The following is a 17,055-nucleotide window of genomic DNA, read 5'->3' on the forward strand; positions in this document are numbered from 1 at the left end:
TTTAGTAACATATAAATATAAATTTAATTATTTTATTGCTAAAATGATACAAAAAACATCATTTTGTTTATACTACACAGAAATTCGTCATTTTTACAAAAGTTCATTGACTTCAAATTACTAGAAAGATTATAAATATAGAATTAGTCATTTATAAATATAAATCTAAATAATCATAGTATAGAAACATTGAAAAAATAACATAAGTTTGTTTATAATACGTAGAAATTTATTATTTACATAACTTTATTAATTACAAATTATTATATTATATTCAATATAAAACTATAACTTATATAAATATAAAAATATTGAAATAAATAAAAATATCAATATTTTGTTTATAATATTTACAAATTTATAATTTTTATAAAATAAGATTATTATAAATATATTAATTATTAATATATAAATTTATTAACCGTAAATATTGAAATAAAAAGAAATTACAGAATTTTCATTATTTCAATTTATTATTAATATATTCAATGTAAAATTTTGAATGTATACATATATAATGAAAAAATAATATAATTTTGTACAAATTATTTGATCATTTTCACATGTTTATTGATTTCAAATCGTTATAAATATTTTCAATATTAAATTATTAATTTGTAAATATAAATTTATTAACTATAAATATTGAAATAATTATAATTAACTTAATTTTGTTCATAGCATGTAGAAATTTATCATTTTCACAAGTTTCTTTATTTTAAATTATTATAAAAATATTATTCAGTATAAAATTATTAATTTATAAATATAAATTTATTAACTATAAATATTGAAACTATATAGAAATAACATAATTTTATTCATAATATGTGGAAATTTATAATTTTCACAAGTTTGTTGATTTGGAAATTATTATAAAATATTTAATATAAAATTATTAATTTATAAATATAAATTTATTAATGATAAATAATGAAATAAAAAAAAGTAACAAATTATTTGATCATTTTCACATGTTTATTGATTTCAAATCGTTATAAGTATTTTCAATATTAAATTATTAATTTGTAAATATAAATTTATTAACTATAAATATTGAAATAATTATAATTAACTTAATTTTGTTCACAGCATGTAGAAATTTATCATTTTCACAAGTTTCTTTATTTTAAATTATTATAAAAATATTATTCAGTATAAAATTATTAATTTATAAATATAAATTTATTAACAATAAATATTGAAATAATATAGAAATAACATAATTTTATTCATAATATGTGGAAATTTATAATTTTCACAAGTTTGTTGATTTGGAAATTATTATAAAATATTTAATATAAAATTATTAATTTATAAATATAAATTTATTAATGATAAATAATGAAATAAAAAAAAAATAAATTATTTGATCATTTTCACATGTTTATTGACTTCAAATCGTTATAAGTATTTTCAATATAAACTTATTAATTTGTAAATATAAATTTATTAACTATAAATATTGAAATAATAATAATTAACTTAATTTTGTTCATAACATATAGAAATTTATCATTTTCACAAATTTCTTTATTTCAAATTATTATAAAAATATTCAATATAAAATTATTAATTTATAAATATAAATTTATTAACTATAAATATTGAAATAATATAGAAATAACATAATTTTATTGATAATATGTATAAATTTATCATTTTCACAAGTTTGTTAATTTCAAATTATTATAAATCTATATCTATTCAATATAAAATTATTAATTTATAAATATTGAAATAATAAAAAATTGTTTATAATACGTAGAAATTGATCATTTTTATAAGTTAATTGATTTCAAATTATTATAAATACATTCAGTATAAAATAAAAATAACAAAAAAAATTATTTGTAATATTAATAATAGAAATTCATCATTAAATTGAAAAAAAGTTTATTGATTTAAAATTATTAGAAAGAATTTCAATATATAACTAGAAATTTATAAACTTAAATTTAATAACAATAATACTGAAACACTAAAGATAACATAGATTCTATCTAGTTTATTTTTTATACATATTACATAGAAATTCGTCATCTTCATAGAAGTCCAATTATTTCACATTATCATAACATTTAATAACGGTCATTTCTAAATATATTAATATCTTAATTATTTTTATATTAAATAGATTTTATTAACTTCAAATGGTTATAATAAAATTCAACATAGCATTAGTAATTTGTAAATAATTACAAATTTAATAACAGTAATGTTGAAATAATATAAAAGTTCGTATTTCAATTTTGTTTATGTTACGCAGAAATTCGTTATTTTAACAATGTTTATTAATTAAAAGTTATCTCAATATTATTGTATTAACATAAATTAATTAATAAAATAAATAATTAATTCACAAATTTAATTTTAAATATGATTAATCCTTACGTATTAGGCGGTAATGAGCACTGAGCATCGAAGCAAATGAAAAACGGAATAAGTGGAAAAGTGCGTAAGCAACATCGACTTCGACAAGACTCAATCGCAGACGACACTTTAAACAACGCGAACGCAAATCAAGACTGGAGTGTAAATTGCAGTTGCAGGCCTTTTATATATCAGATCTCCCAACGCAAAACAACACAATATCGTCGATTTATTTTAAAAGACACGTCTCTTACAAATTTTTATCGATAACAGTCGCCTGTAAGTCAGTATTTAATTGTCGTCTAGCTGAAATTGAAGAAATTATTCCTTTGTCCCGTTCAACTAAATCTATAACATTAATAATAAAATACACGGGGGAGTTTATTGGGAATAATTAACGGACCTTCATACAAAGGGCGAATTGCCTTCATCTAATTCATATACTAGCGTCGCAATAATTGACACGTTAAATAGATTGTTCCACGAATTTGACATGTATGCTGACTAATAGATATAATTTGAAGCAGTTTCAGACCAATTTAAGCACTCCCTGACCTCAGTAATTAATAATCGATGTTTACGAATTAACACCTACTGGTGTCAATGCTGAACAATTACGCCTGCAAGATCCAGATTGTTATCAAATAAAACGAGGCGGCGGAAAGTTAATGAGAAATTAAGGGTTGGATTGGAGGAGATCAAGTTTCCAGTTTTGTGTAGCTTAGGGAACTGGGGAGGGCGAAATGTTTGAAGAACGAAAGGTGGCACAGACATAAACAAACGATTGCAGGAAATAATAAATACTGAGCGGAATTCCACTTGATAAAAGGAAAATACTTCGAATAAGGAATGTTCATTTGAAATCAGATGAGTTTTTGATAACGTCAATAGTGATTTTACTGTATTATAGAAATTTATTATTATTGAATTCAATGCAACTCTGGTGAAAATTATTATTGATTCTTGGGATAAAGAATATTTATTTATTATAAAATAATTGCCAATTTTTGATAACGTCCATCGTCAAATTGACAACATTCTGCCCATATCCCTTTCCTTAAGAACCACAAATATAATGAAAAACTGGATAAAAAAACCTTTATAAAACAAATCAAGTTGATGGGTTACTTTTAGGATTAAAATTAATTAGCATTACAATGATCAAAGCAAAACTGAAATATTTAAATCACGATTTACTTCACATTTATAATGAGAAGAAATTGTGTTTAAAGAAAAATATTTGAAGGCAATAAAACAATAAGAATAAGAGGACTTAATTAACTTTATTACAAGAATTTTAATTTAAGTTTGATTAATAAAAACGAAGAATTTTAATTCTAATTAATTGAATCCGATTAATGAGTTTTTAGAATAATTTAAAAATGTTTCGAATTGTGTATTTAACACTTAATAATGTACTGTGAAACAATAAAATAATATAAAATAGTGATAAATAATGACTTGAAATAACTATATTTATTTAAAAACATGTGACTTTTACCCATTTCTGATGATGACGTCAATTGACAACTTTTGACAAAATTCTGAGTACTTAATTATTTTGAAAAATTACAAATATAACAGAAAATGGGTGAAAAGTAACAACTTTTATAAAGCTAACCAAATTCTAATGTTATTTTAGGAACAAGAATTATTTATGAGTAAAATTGTTGATAAAAATAAAAACGATAAAAGCCAAAATGAAGTTGATGAGTTATTTTTGGATAAAGAACTATTTTTGAGCAAAAATGTTAAAAAGACTAAAATGATAAAAGAGAAATGTCTGAAATAATGAATATTTATTTAAAATTAAGTGACTTTTATCCATTTCTTGATGATGATGTCCATTGACAATTTTTGACGAAATTCTAAATACTTAATTATTTTGAAAAATCAAAAATATAACAGAAAATGGGTGAAAAGTAATAACATTTATAAAACTAACTAAATTCTAGTGTTATTTTAGAAACACGAATTATTTATGAGTAAAATTGTTGATAAAGATAAAAACGATAAAATCCAAAAAAAAAAGTTAACTAGCTTATTTTTGGATAAAAAACTTTTTTTGAGCAAAATTGTTGTTAAAGATTATGCTGATAAAAAAGAAATACCTGAAATAACCAATATTTATTTAGAATCAAGTAACGTTTATCCATTTTTTGATGATGACGTCAATTGACAATTTTTGACAAAATTCTAAATACTTAATTTTTTCGAAAAATAACAACAGAAAATAGATGAAAAGTAAGAATCTTTATAACTAACCAAATTGTAGAGTTATTTTTGAATAAAATTGTTGGATTATTTTTAGATAAAGGACTATTTTTTCAGCAAAATTGTTGTTAAAAAGCAAAATAACGAATATTATTTAAATTCAGGTATATTTATCCATTTTTGATGATGATGTTAATTGACATTTTTTGACAATATTTTATACATTTAATTTTTTTGAAAAAACATATATACGAAAGAATGAGTGAATAGTAACAATCTTTATAAAGCCAACCAAGTTGGAGTGTTTTTTAAGGTCAGGAGTTATTTTTGAGTAAAATTGTTAATAAATATCAAATATCAAAATTATAAAAGCAAAAATAAACGTATTATTTTTGGATAAAGGACTATTATTGCGCAAAATTGTTGCAGATCAGAATAATAAAAAGAAAATTCCTCAAATAATAAATATTTATTTAAAATCAGGTGAGTTTTATCCATTTTTGATGATGACATTAAATGTCAATTTGACAATATTCTATAATAAATATTTATTTATTTATTTATTTATTTATTTGAGTAATCACAAATATAACAGGAAATAGATGAAAGGCTACAACCTTTACGAAGCTAACCAATTGTTGATAAAAATCAAAACGTTAAAAATCAAAATAAAGTTGGTGGTCATTTTTTGATTTGAAGTTGATAAAGCACAAAATGATGAAAGTAAAATTTTATTTAAAATTAAGTGAATTTTAGCAAATTTTGATGATAACATTAATCACAAAAATAATAGAAAATTGGTGAAAAATAACAACCCCTATAAAACTAATAAACTTGACGGATTTATTTTTGAGTAAAATGGTTGATCAAGATCAAAATGATACAAACAAAAATCAAGTTAGTGGGTCATTTTTCTATAAAAGGCTACTTGAGCAAAATTGTTGTAAAAGACCAAAATGATTAAATCAAATGTCCTAGGATAAAGAATATTTATTTAAAATTAACGTTTAATGTCGATTTGATACTATAATAAGCAATTTTAAAAATACAAATAATAAAAAACTGGTTAAAATTAACAGCCTTTACAAACCTAATCAAGTTGGTGTCTTATTTTTGGATACCGGATTATTTTAAGCAAAATTCTTGTTGATGTTGATGTTGGTGATGACAAACAAAGATTAAATATTTGAAGAATGAAAAGTGCCACAACATAAACAAACGGTTGTAAGAGCTAACAACAATTAATAGAGCCGAGTGTTCAAAATAAAAATAAACGTAACACGAAAAACAAATATTGATGTTATCAACGGTGCTTGCCAATATTTTCCGCGCACAAAACCTAAATTCGGTACGAATTTATCGCCATACAACACCCGCACCGTTTTCCAACAATGACCCTCCCAGAAATGTTTGAATTTATGCCAAAACCAACCGACTGTATAAATACAATACTATTACACTCTGAATCAATGTCACCTTCAATCAGTAAAATAATTATACGCTACATGTTAATTTTGCTAACTGATATTAGTTTCTGGTGTGCCTGACGTTGATAATGTCGGCACTGGTTCTAATAGCCACACAAAAGATGATCGAAATTAATTGGTGCAACTTATGTGTTACCTTCGAATTTGTAATGTGCCACTGATCACCGAAATTACACTACAAACGTCTCAAATGGAAACAAATAAAATAAATAAAAATATAAGTTGTGCGTAGCGGACAAAAACAAAATTTTCACGTGGTGTGGTGGACTCTATTTTTGAGACTGTGATGCTTGTTGTCATTCAAAAAATTTTTAAATTCAATAACGTACCCACACCGGACGGAAAGCAAAATATTTTTAGCGACGTAAATAATATTTTTATCACTATATATAATAATCACAGCATTTGAGTTTTCGTACACGCTATTTCGAAATGTGTTCAAAACACTGTCAATTGTCAACTGAAAACAGCTCTAGCCGCCCCACCCCACAATCGCCTCCCACCTTTGGGCCTTTGACCAATTCAGTCAAAAAGCTCGCAATTTGCACTGTGACTTATTGTGCTCCCGGCTCTACGTTTTCGTTAAGTCACAAGCTTGGATTATTTAAAGGATCCGTGTATATTTAAAAGAAATTTTAAACACGAACGTTTGCCAAATGATACACGACTTGTGTGTGAAAATTATGGGTTGGATTCAATGTTTTTGGTTGCGATTATCACTGAGTAAACATTAGATAGCAATAAAAATGCTATTAATCCACCATCACCGTACAATATGACTGCTGATCTGCACGTTTCAAGTAAAATTAACGAAAGGAATTCGCCGGAGGACAGAAGTTATAAAGTATCTACATAGTAATAAAAGGCTGAAGAGCTAATTACTTAGGCCGGAGTTACCAGTCAGGTTTATTACCTTTCACCAATAAACCGTTTATTTATATTGCACCGACTTCACATTTCAAATTACAAAACATACCGTGGTACGATCACGTTTTTACCTACAAATTTATATGGAATCGGTCAATTTTATGGTCACAATAATCCGTAAAAATAAATACTGATATTTTACGGATTATTTTTTAGCAAAAATTAAAACGATTTTAATTAAAATAACATAATTTTTGGAATAAAGAATATTTATTTAAAATCAAGTTATTTTTTAATAATCTAAATTACATAAAACAGGCCAAAATTATTAACCTTTATAAAGTTGATCAAGTTGTTAGATTAACATAAATTATCAATTTTTAATGAAAACGTGAATCAATTTTTTTAATCAATAGAAAACTGGTGAAAAGTAACACTTTTATAAATCTTATTAAGTTGGTGAGTTAATTTTGGATAAAAGACTATATAAATAAGGAATATTTATTTAAAATCAGATGGGTTTTTTTGATGACAACATCAATCTTTAAATTGACAATATTACAATTTATTTATTTTAATCTTGAATTTAATAGAAAACTGTTAAAAAGTAACAACCTTTATTATGAAACTGAGTTTTTGGGTAAAATATTATTTTTGAGCAAAATTATTGATAAAAATTAAAATCATAAACACAAAATTCTTCAAATAAGGTATATTAATTTGAAATCAAGGGAGTCTTATCAATTTTTGATTATAAAACGTCAATCGTCAAATTGAAAACATTTTGTACAATTTATTATTTCTTTTAATCCCAAATTCGACAAAAAAATTGGTAAAAATTAATAATATTTATAAATTTAATCCAATTGGGGAGTTGTTTTTGGATAGAAAATCATTTTTAAACAAAATTATTTATAAAAATTAAAATCCTAAAGACAAAACTCTTAAAATAAGGTAAATCAATTTGAAATCAAGGGAGTCATTAATTTTTTATGGTAATGTCAATCGTCAAATTGAAAATATTCAGTACATTTTATTATTATTTTTTTAATCCCAAATTCAACAGAAAAACTGATAAAAATTAACAATATTTATAAAGTCAATCAAATTGGGAAGTTGTTTTTGGATAGAAGACCATTTTTAAGCAAAATTATTGACAAAAATTAAAATCATAAAGACAAAACTCTTAAAATAAGATAAATCAATTTAAAATCAAGAGAGTCATCAGTTTTTGATGATAGTGCCAATCGTCAAATTGAAAATATTCCGTACAATTTATTATTTTTTTAATCCCAAATTTAACAGAAAAACTGGTAAAAATTAACAATATTTTTAAAGTTAATTAAATTTGGAAGTTGTTTTTGGATAGATCATTTTTAAGCAAAACTATTGATAAAAATTAAAATCCTAAAGACAAAACTCTTAAAATAAGGTAAATCAATTTGTAATTAAGGGAATCATCAATTTTTGATGATAATGTCAATCGTCAAATTGAAAACATTCTGTACAATTTATTATTTTTTAATCCAAAATTCAACAGAAAAACTGGTAAAAATTAATAATATATATATAAAGTTAATCAAATGGGGAAGTTGTGTTTCGATAGAAGATTATTTTTGAGCAAAATTATTGATAAAAATCAAAATCACAAAGACAAAAAATTTTTGGAATAAGGAATATTCATTTGAATCAATTTTTGATGATAATGTCAATCGTTAAATTGTAAACATACAGTACATTTTATTATTTTTTTAATCCCAAATTCAACAGAAAAAGTGGTAAAAAAATAATAGTATTTATAAAGTTAATCAAATTGGAAAGTTGTTTTTGGATAGAAGATTATTTTCAAGTAAAATTATTGATAAAAATCAATCAAAATCCAAAAGACAAAATTTTTCGAATAAGGAATATTCATTCAAGTTGTTAATTTTTAATGATATCGTCAATCGTCAAATTAACAATAGTTCATATATTTATTCTTTTTAATCTGAATTCAATAATGAAAACTGAGTCAAATTAACAAACAACCTTTATAAAGCTAATCAAATCAATCAATCAAGCTTATTTTTGTATAAGATTCTTTATGAGCAAAATAATTAATAAAAATCAAAATGATAAAGGCAAAATTCTTGGAATAAGTCATATTTATTTAAAATCAAGTGAATCTTATCAATTTTTGTAGATAACGTAAATCGGTAGATTGAAAACTTTCTTTATACTTATTTAAAAAATATCCTGAATCCAATTGAAAACTAATAGAAATTAAAACATTTATATACTTAATTAAATTTGCGAGTTTCATCAATTTTTGATGACGACATTCTATACATTAGTTATTTATAAAAAAATAGAAAATTGATGAAAAGTAACAACCTTTATAAAGGTGTGATATTTTAGAGCAAAATTGTTGATTAAGATCAAAATAATAAAAGACAAATTTCGTAATTTTGGTAAATCGTCAAGTTGTCAACATTCCATACGTTTTCCTTTTTTAAAAACCACAAAGATAACAGAAAACTGGATCAAAACCAACAACCTTTATAAAGTGAATCAAGTTGGTAGATTATTTTTGGATTTAAAATTAATTAAGACCACAATAATCAAAGCAAAATTGAAAATCTTAAATCACCATCCACAATGGGAAATTCTAACCGAAGGAAAATATTCGAAGGCAATAAAACAATAAGAATTAAAGGACTCGATTAACTTCATCACAAGAATTTTAATCCAAGTCAGTTAATAAAATAAGTGAATGACGAGGTGCCAACCAAGAACTTAACAACATTAATTAACCTAACCCAATTAATGAGTTTTCAGAGTTCCAAAGCAAAATAATAAAATAACATAACGACGAGTAATTTGCAACGATTCAAACTGATGAAGCCAATTTAATTGTTGCCAGTCAAATTAATTTTGAAAATTTCTTCCAAAATACACGTGACAACACCACAACAATATTCCGATTCAGATCAATTTGGCGTCAAGCCAAACAATTAATAAATTAAAACCTTGGGAGTTATATGACCCTTGCGGCGCACCCGCACCTAAATTCACAACAATTCTATTAAACGTGCCAATTTGATGTCACGTTCAAAGAAACTTTTCTTTGTCCCAATAAATTTATATATATATATATATATATATATATATATATATATATATATATAGTACATCGTTTCGTTATCGCTAATAATACACGTGTAATCTTTTTCGACATGGATAACTTTTAAAAATTCGCGATTGCACGTCCCACGCCTTGAAATGGCGGTAATGTAATTGTACATGTTATAAAGTGACGCTTTTCTATCCGCCCTTGTATGTCTATAAATAGTACCAATTGGTAATCCCAATTATAATTACGAAACTTTCAGTGTGACGCAACACTCGTCGATTCAATGCTGATTTCTATGGTGTCGGGGGAAATGTGTGTAACGGGTTCACGTCGATGGATTTTATTTGCCGAAATTGTCACTTTATCACCCGTCGATTAGATTGCGATTAAAGGATGTTGATGGCGGTGATAAAATTTCGTAATTATCCAAACTATCTATTTTCGGAATGTACAGGTAGCAAAGCCATTGTTGAATTAAACACAATAAGTCCCTAGTAACTATTGAATGAGATAGAATTTGTGACGGTATGCAAAGAGAAATTTGAATAATGCGGATTGGATTATTGTGTTGCAGCAAATTTGATGAAAGGAAGGCTGTTTTCTGTCACTTCTAGTAATGCGAACTCTGTCAAGGTTATTGAAAGAATTAAAGAATTATTTTTAAGCTTTTCTATCATAAAAATTTAATTAATACAGCAATCAATAGTTTAAAATATTCCACAGCTTTTTTAACCCGCAACAAAATTGGAAAACTGTTGAAACATGATACCGATGGAGTTATTATTGAGTTTAAAACTAGCTAATTAACTCTAAAATGTTCTAAACAAAATTAGAAATACTTAAATAAATTCAATACGATTTATTTCATAGCTATAATTAGAATTTGTAAATAAATGATGCGGATTGAATTATTGTGTTACACTATATTTAAAGAAAGGAAAAAGCTGTTTCTTATATTAAGACAAATTCCTTCATCATCTCACTGTACAAAGTAAACAAAGATGATAGGTCTACTGTTATCAATCTTAGTTGAAAATCACCTTGAAAAGATTTCTGTGGTTGCAGAAATATTGTTCAATTTTAAGTGCTCCTGTTACGTCAAAAGAAGACTATTAAAGGCACTGAAGAGTGTCAAAACTTCTTGAAATATTTAAAGGATTATTGTAGACCCAATAATACCATAGAAGTCTTACAAATTGTTAATACATTTCCAATCAATGGTTTATAATAAAGTTTTTAATAAAATATCTATCAGAAATTGAAGAGTTGTTGAACGACAAAAAGGATTATTTTTGAGCAAATATTATTGTATAAATCTTCAAAATTGTTGATACATATAAAAATCCATTGGATAAAGAATAATTATTTACGAATAGATGAATTTCTATAGAATTTTATCAATTTTTGATGTCACCAGTCGTCCATATGACAATATTCTACACAACTTGCTTTTGAAAAGTCACAAATATAATAGAAAATTGAAGAAAACTGTCAATCTCATCGAAGATTCTTAAAGAGTTGTTGAAGGATAAAATGAATTATTTTTGAGTATATATTACTGTATAAGTCTTCAAAATTGTTGATACATATAAAAATCCATTGGATAAAGAATAATTATTTACGAATAGATGAATTTCTATAGAATTTTATCAATTTTTGATGTCACCAGTCGTCCATATGACAATATTCTACACAACTTGCTTTTGAAAAGTCAAATATAATAGAAAATTGAAGAAAACTGTCAATCTCATTGAAGATTCTTAAAGAGTTGTTGAAGGATACAATGAATTATTTTTGAGTATATATTATTGTATAAATCTTCAAAATTGTTGATACATATAAAAATCCATTGGATAAAGAATAATTATTTACGAATAGATGAATTTCTATAGAATTTTATCAATTTTTGATGTCACCAGTCGTCCATATGACAATATTCTACACAACTTGCTTTTGAAAAGTCACAAATATAATAGAAAATTGAAGAAAACTGTCAATCTCATTGAAGATTCTTAAAGAGTTGTTGAAGGATACAATGAATTATTTTTGAGTATATATTATTGTATAAATCTTCAAAATTGTTGATACATATAAAAACCCATTGGATAAAGAATAATTATTTACGAATAGATGAATTTCTATAGAATTTTATCAATTTTTGATGTCACCAGTCGTCCATTTGACAATATTCTACACAACTTGCTTTTGAAAAGTCACAAATATAATAGAAAATTGAAGAAAACTGTCAATCTCATCGAAGATTCTTAAAGAGTTGTTGAAGGATAAAATGAATTATTTTTGAGTATATATTATTGTATAAATCTTCAAAATTGTTGATACATATAAAAATCCATTGGATAAAGAATAATTATTTACGAATAGATGAATTTCTATAGAATTTTATCAATTTTTGATGTTACCAGTTGTCCATTTGACAATATTCTACACAATTTGCTTTTGAAAAGTCACAAATATAATAGAAAATTCAAGAAAACTGTCAATCTCATCGAAGATTCTTAAAGAGTTGATGAAGGATAAAATGAATTATTTTTGAGTATATATTATTGTATAAATCTTCAAAATTGTTGATACATATAAAAATCCATTGGATAAAGAATAATTATTTACGAATAGATGAATTTCTATAGAATTTTATCAATTTTTGATGTTACCAGTTGTCCATTTGACAATATTCTACACAATTTGCTTTTGAAAAGTCACAAATATAATAGAAAATTTAAGAAAACTGTCAATCTCATCGAAGATTCTTAAAGAATTGTTGACAGATCTTCAAAATTGTTGATAAATATAAAAATCCATGGAACAAGGAATACTTATTTACGAATAGATAATTGATGAAGCCAATATATTTATAAAAAATTAATTGAGATCGTCAAACACAATACTCCAGAAGATTTCTGACCTATATAAACGACGGCTTTCCTGCGAATAAAAGAAATCACACCATGTAATAAACAACGACTTCAAACCTGAAAACAAACATCGAGAAACAACTCTCAATTAGCCAAACAATAAAGTGAAGCTGGGCAATATCCTCGAACAAAACGCAAAACCATAGTAATATTAGAAGAGTACAAGCATTCATAGTTACGCCCGTCTGAACCAGACTGGAATTGAACCAATATAGAACATAAGATGTGTAAACTGAACAAGAATCGATGAATAAAACGGGGATAGGCTTCCAAACACTCCGCTGAAACGAAAAACAAATAACTGGATAGACGATCGACGCAACTATGGCATTTTCTCCAACAAACAACCCTTTTTTTATTAGCGTCGTCCCCATCTTAACAATCATGTTCGGACATATTTTACAACAATAGATAAGATGGTGAATGTCGCAATGTTCGTAGATAAATTACGATAGAGGCTTAATTATATTTGATCCTGTTGTTTCGTGTCTACAATGACAGTTGTACGTGTCTCCATTATTTTAAGTATGTCGGTTAATTAACCATTTTTGAATCGATACGGTTCGCCAGCTGTATTTCCCGGTATTACAGTAATTGAATAGGCGAATTAATGGAACGTTTAGTAATTAATAATGCGGAGGATATATAACAACAGCGGAGACAGTATCTGGAAATGTGGGAATTTTCCGCGGACTCAAATTATAGAGGAAACTTTCCGAATTGGTGGTGGGTTCTCGGAATGGGGCGGGCTCCATTCGATCAACTTTGTCAGTTTGTGTTACTTTGTTGAAAAATCAATTTGAAGTGTTTTCTCCTACACAACTCCTACACGTGGGGCCCGTTGCAACTCGAGGTTTCAGAATTTGTTTGGCGGGGTTGCGGGCGAAACGTTAATGTCAAAGTGTCCCGGTTTGTGGGCGTACGTACACCACCCCCTCCCCCAGCCCCCCGTTTTCTTACCTGAAAAACTATTTCGTCGCTTAATAACCAATTCAACAGTTTCAAGAGCCTGGGGAAATTTAATGTTTGTTTCTTTTGATCCTCTTTGACGCGTCCTCAGGTTAAAAATATTTAATCCCGGCTCGGGCCGATTTCTAGTTTGCCTCATTGAACTTCTCGACTTCTCTCAGGAATTTACAGTCGCGTCCGAAAATATGGGTTTTCCTGTAAATTAATAACGTACTTCGTTTAATGGTATTTTTTGTTTCTTCAACAGTTGTTAAAGTTAATCTGGACGAATCATGTATGTTCAGTATTGGCAATGAAACGAGATCTGGGAAGGCAGTTTCCCTTGTCTGTAAAAGTTGGTGAGTTAGAGATTATCAAAACTTTTAGGAAAATACTTAGAAAAGCTGGTTCAAAAGGATGTAAGACACTAAAGAAACTATGCCTTTAAAGTCTCAGGTATTTCACAGAAGAGGAATGGTCAAACATTGTGTGGACCCATGAGTCTAATTTTCAGGACAGCTTTATTCTCAGTTTGGGTCAATTTTTAGTTGTTTTATTGAGCTTCTCAACTTCAGGAATTTACAGTCATGTATAAAAGTATAACTTTTCATGTAAATTAATAAAGAACTTCGTTTAATGATATTTATTTTTTATTTAATAATTGATAAGTTAATCCTGACGAATCATACATCTTCAATATTAGCAATGAAGGGAGATCTGAGAAAGCTGTTTCCTTTTCGGTAAAAGTTGGTGATCTAGGAACTGCCACAGCTATTAGGAGGACTTGGAAAAGCTGAATAAAAGGATGTAAGGATAAAAACCATCCATTTGAAGTACCAGATATTTCAAAGAAGAAAATTGTTTAAACATTCTATGGACCCATAAATCCAATTTTCAGGGTAGCTTTATTCTCAGTTTGGGCCAATTTTTAGTTGTTTTATTGTGTTTCTCAACTTCAGGAATTTACAGTCATGTCCAAAAGTATAACTTTTCATGTAAATTAATATCGAACTTTGTTTAATAATATTTATTTTTTATTTAATAATAGACAAGTTAATCCTGACGAATCATACGTTTTCAGTATTAGCAATGAAGAGAGGTCTGGAAAAGGTGTTTCCTTGTCTGTAAAAGTTGGTGATCTAGAAACTGCTACAACTATTAGGAGGAGGCTTGGAAAAGCTGGTTTAAAAGGAAGTAAGGTTCTATAAAAGCCATCCATTTGAAGTACCAGATATTTCAAAGAAAATTGGTCAAACTTTCTGTGAACCCATAAGTCTCATTTTCAGGACAGTTTTATTCTCAGTTTGGGTCAATTTTTAGTTGTTTTATTGTGTTTCTCAACTTCAGAAATTTACAGTCATGTCCAAAAATATATCTTTTCATGTAAATTAATAACGAACTTCGTTTAATGATATTTTTTATTTAACAATTGATAAGTTAATCCTGACGAATCATACGTCTTCAGTATTAGCAATGAAGAGAGGTCTGGGAAAGGTGTTTCCTTTTGTGTAAAAGTTGGTGATCTAGAAACTGCTACAACTATTAGGAGGAAACTTAAAAAGCTGGTTTAAAAGGATGTAAGGTTCTATAAAAACCATCCATTTGAAGTACCATATATTTCAAAGAAGAAAATAGGTCAAACTTTCTGTGAACCCATAAGTCTCATTTTCAGGACAGCTTTATTCTCAGTTTGGGTCAATTTTTAGTTGTTTTATTGTGTTTCTCAACTTCAGAAATTTACAGTCATGTCCAAAAATATATCTTTTCATGTAAATTAATAACGAACTTCGTTTAATGATATTTTTTATTTAACAATTGATAAGTTAATCCTGACGAATCATACGTCTTCAGTATTAGCAATGAAGAGAGGTCTGGGAAAGGTGTTTCCTTTTGTGTAAAAGTTGGTGATCTAGAAACTGCTACAACTATTAGGAGGAAACTTAAAAAGCTGGTTTAAAAGGATGTAAGGTTCTATAAAAACCATCCATTTGAAGTACCATATATTTCAAAGAAGAAAATAGGTCAAACTTTCTGTGAACCCATAAGTCTCATTTTCAGGACAGCTTTATTCTCAGTTTGGGTCAATTTTTAGTTGTTTTATTGTGTTTCTCAACTTCAGAAATTTACAGTCATGTCCAAAAATATATCTTTTCATGTAAATTAATAACGAACTTCGTTTAATGATATTTTTTATTTAACAATTGATAAGTTAATCCTGACGAATCATACGTCTTCAGTATTAGCAATGAAGAGAGGTCTGGGAAAGGTGTTTCCTTTTGTGTAAAAGTTGGTGATCTAGAAACTGCTACAACTATTAGGAGGAAACTTAAAAAGCTGGTTTAAAAGGATGTAAGGTTCTATAAAAACCATCCATTTGAAGTACCATATATTTCAAAGAAGAAAATAGGTCAAACTTTCTGTGAACCCATAAGTCTCATTTTCAGGACAGCTTTATTCTCAGTTTGGGTCAATTTTTAGTTGTTTTATTGTGTTTCTCAACTTCAGAAATTTACAGTCATGTCCAAAAATATATCTTTTCATGTAAATTAATAACGAACTTCGTTTAATGATATTTTTTATTTAACAATTGATAAGTTAATCCTGACGAATCATACGTCTTCAGTATTAGCAATGAAGAGAGGTCTGGGAAAGGTGTTTCCTTGTCTGTAAAAGTTGGTGATCTAGAAACTGCTACAACTATTAGGAGGAAACTTGAAAAAGCTGGTTTAAAAGGATGTAAGGTTCTATAAAAACCATCCATTTGAAGTACCATATATTTCAAAGAAGAAAATTGGTTAAACATTCTGTGGACCCATAAGTCCAATTTTCAGGACAGTTTATTCTCAGTTTGAGTCAATTTTTAGTTGTTTTATTGAGCTTCTCAACTTCAGGAATTTACAGTCATGTCCAAAAGTATAACTTTTCATTTAAATTAATAACGAACTTGGTTTAATTGAATATACTGCTTCTTTAGAAATTGAAAAAGTTAATCTAGACGAACCACACATGTCTAGTAAGTGAGCAGCTTTCTTGCCTATAAGAGTTGATTAAGTAGACAGTGCCACAATGGTTAGGAGAAGACTTGGAAAAGCCAGTATAAAAGGATGTAATGCCTTAAAGA

The 17,055-nt window shown here is 26.5% G+C and overlaps 2 protein-coding genes across 7 annotated transcripts in view; both read right to left on the reverse strand.

Annotated features, from left to right (window-relative positions):
• LOC109600242 (myosin heavy chain, cardiac muscle isoform-like) overlaps positions 1-17,055 on the reverse strand; it is a 46,739-nt gene that overhangs the window by 20,273 nt on the left and 9,411 nt on the right. The window lies entirely within an intron of this gene.
• The window catches only part of LOC109600250 (PRL-1 phosphatase), a 44,740-nt gene that overhangs the window by 6,218 nt on the left and 21,467 nt on the right, over positions 1-17,055 (reverse strand). The window contains exon 2 of one of the 6 annotated variants that reach the window (XM_020016378.2): positions 13,947-14,150. The exons of 1 other annotated variant lie outside the window; for it this stretch is intronic. The gene's annotated coding sequence lies outside the window, so the exon portion shown is untranslated. Of the gene's footprint in view, positions 1-2,394; positions 2,510-5,677; positions 5,836-6,210; positions 6,370-6,403; positions 6,526-13,946; positions 14,151-17,055 lie in introns of those variants that run through there. 4 more of the 6 variants (XM_020016382.2, XM_020016379.2, XM_020016380.2 and 1 more) reach the window with 4 other exon arrangements.

The sequence above is a fragment of the Aethina tumida genome, chromosome 1, assembly GCF_024364675.1.
Source record: "Aethina tumida isolate Nest 87 chromosome 1, icAetTumi1.1, whole genome shotgun sequence".
In the NCBI taxonomy this organism is placed as follows: domain Eukaryota; kingdom Metazoa; phylum Arthropoda; class Insecta; order Coleoptera; family Nitidulidae; genus Aethina; species Aethina tumida.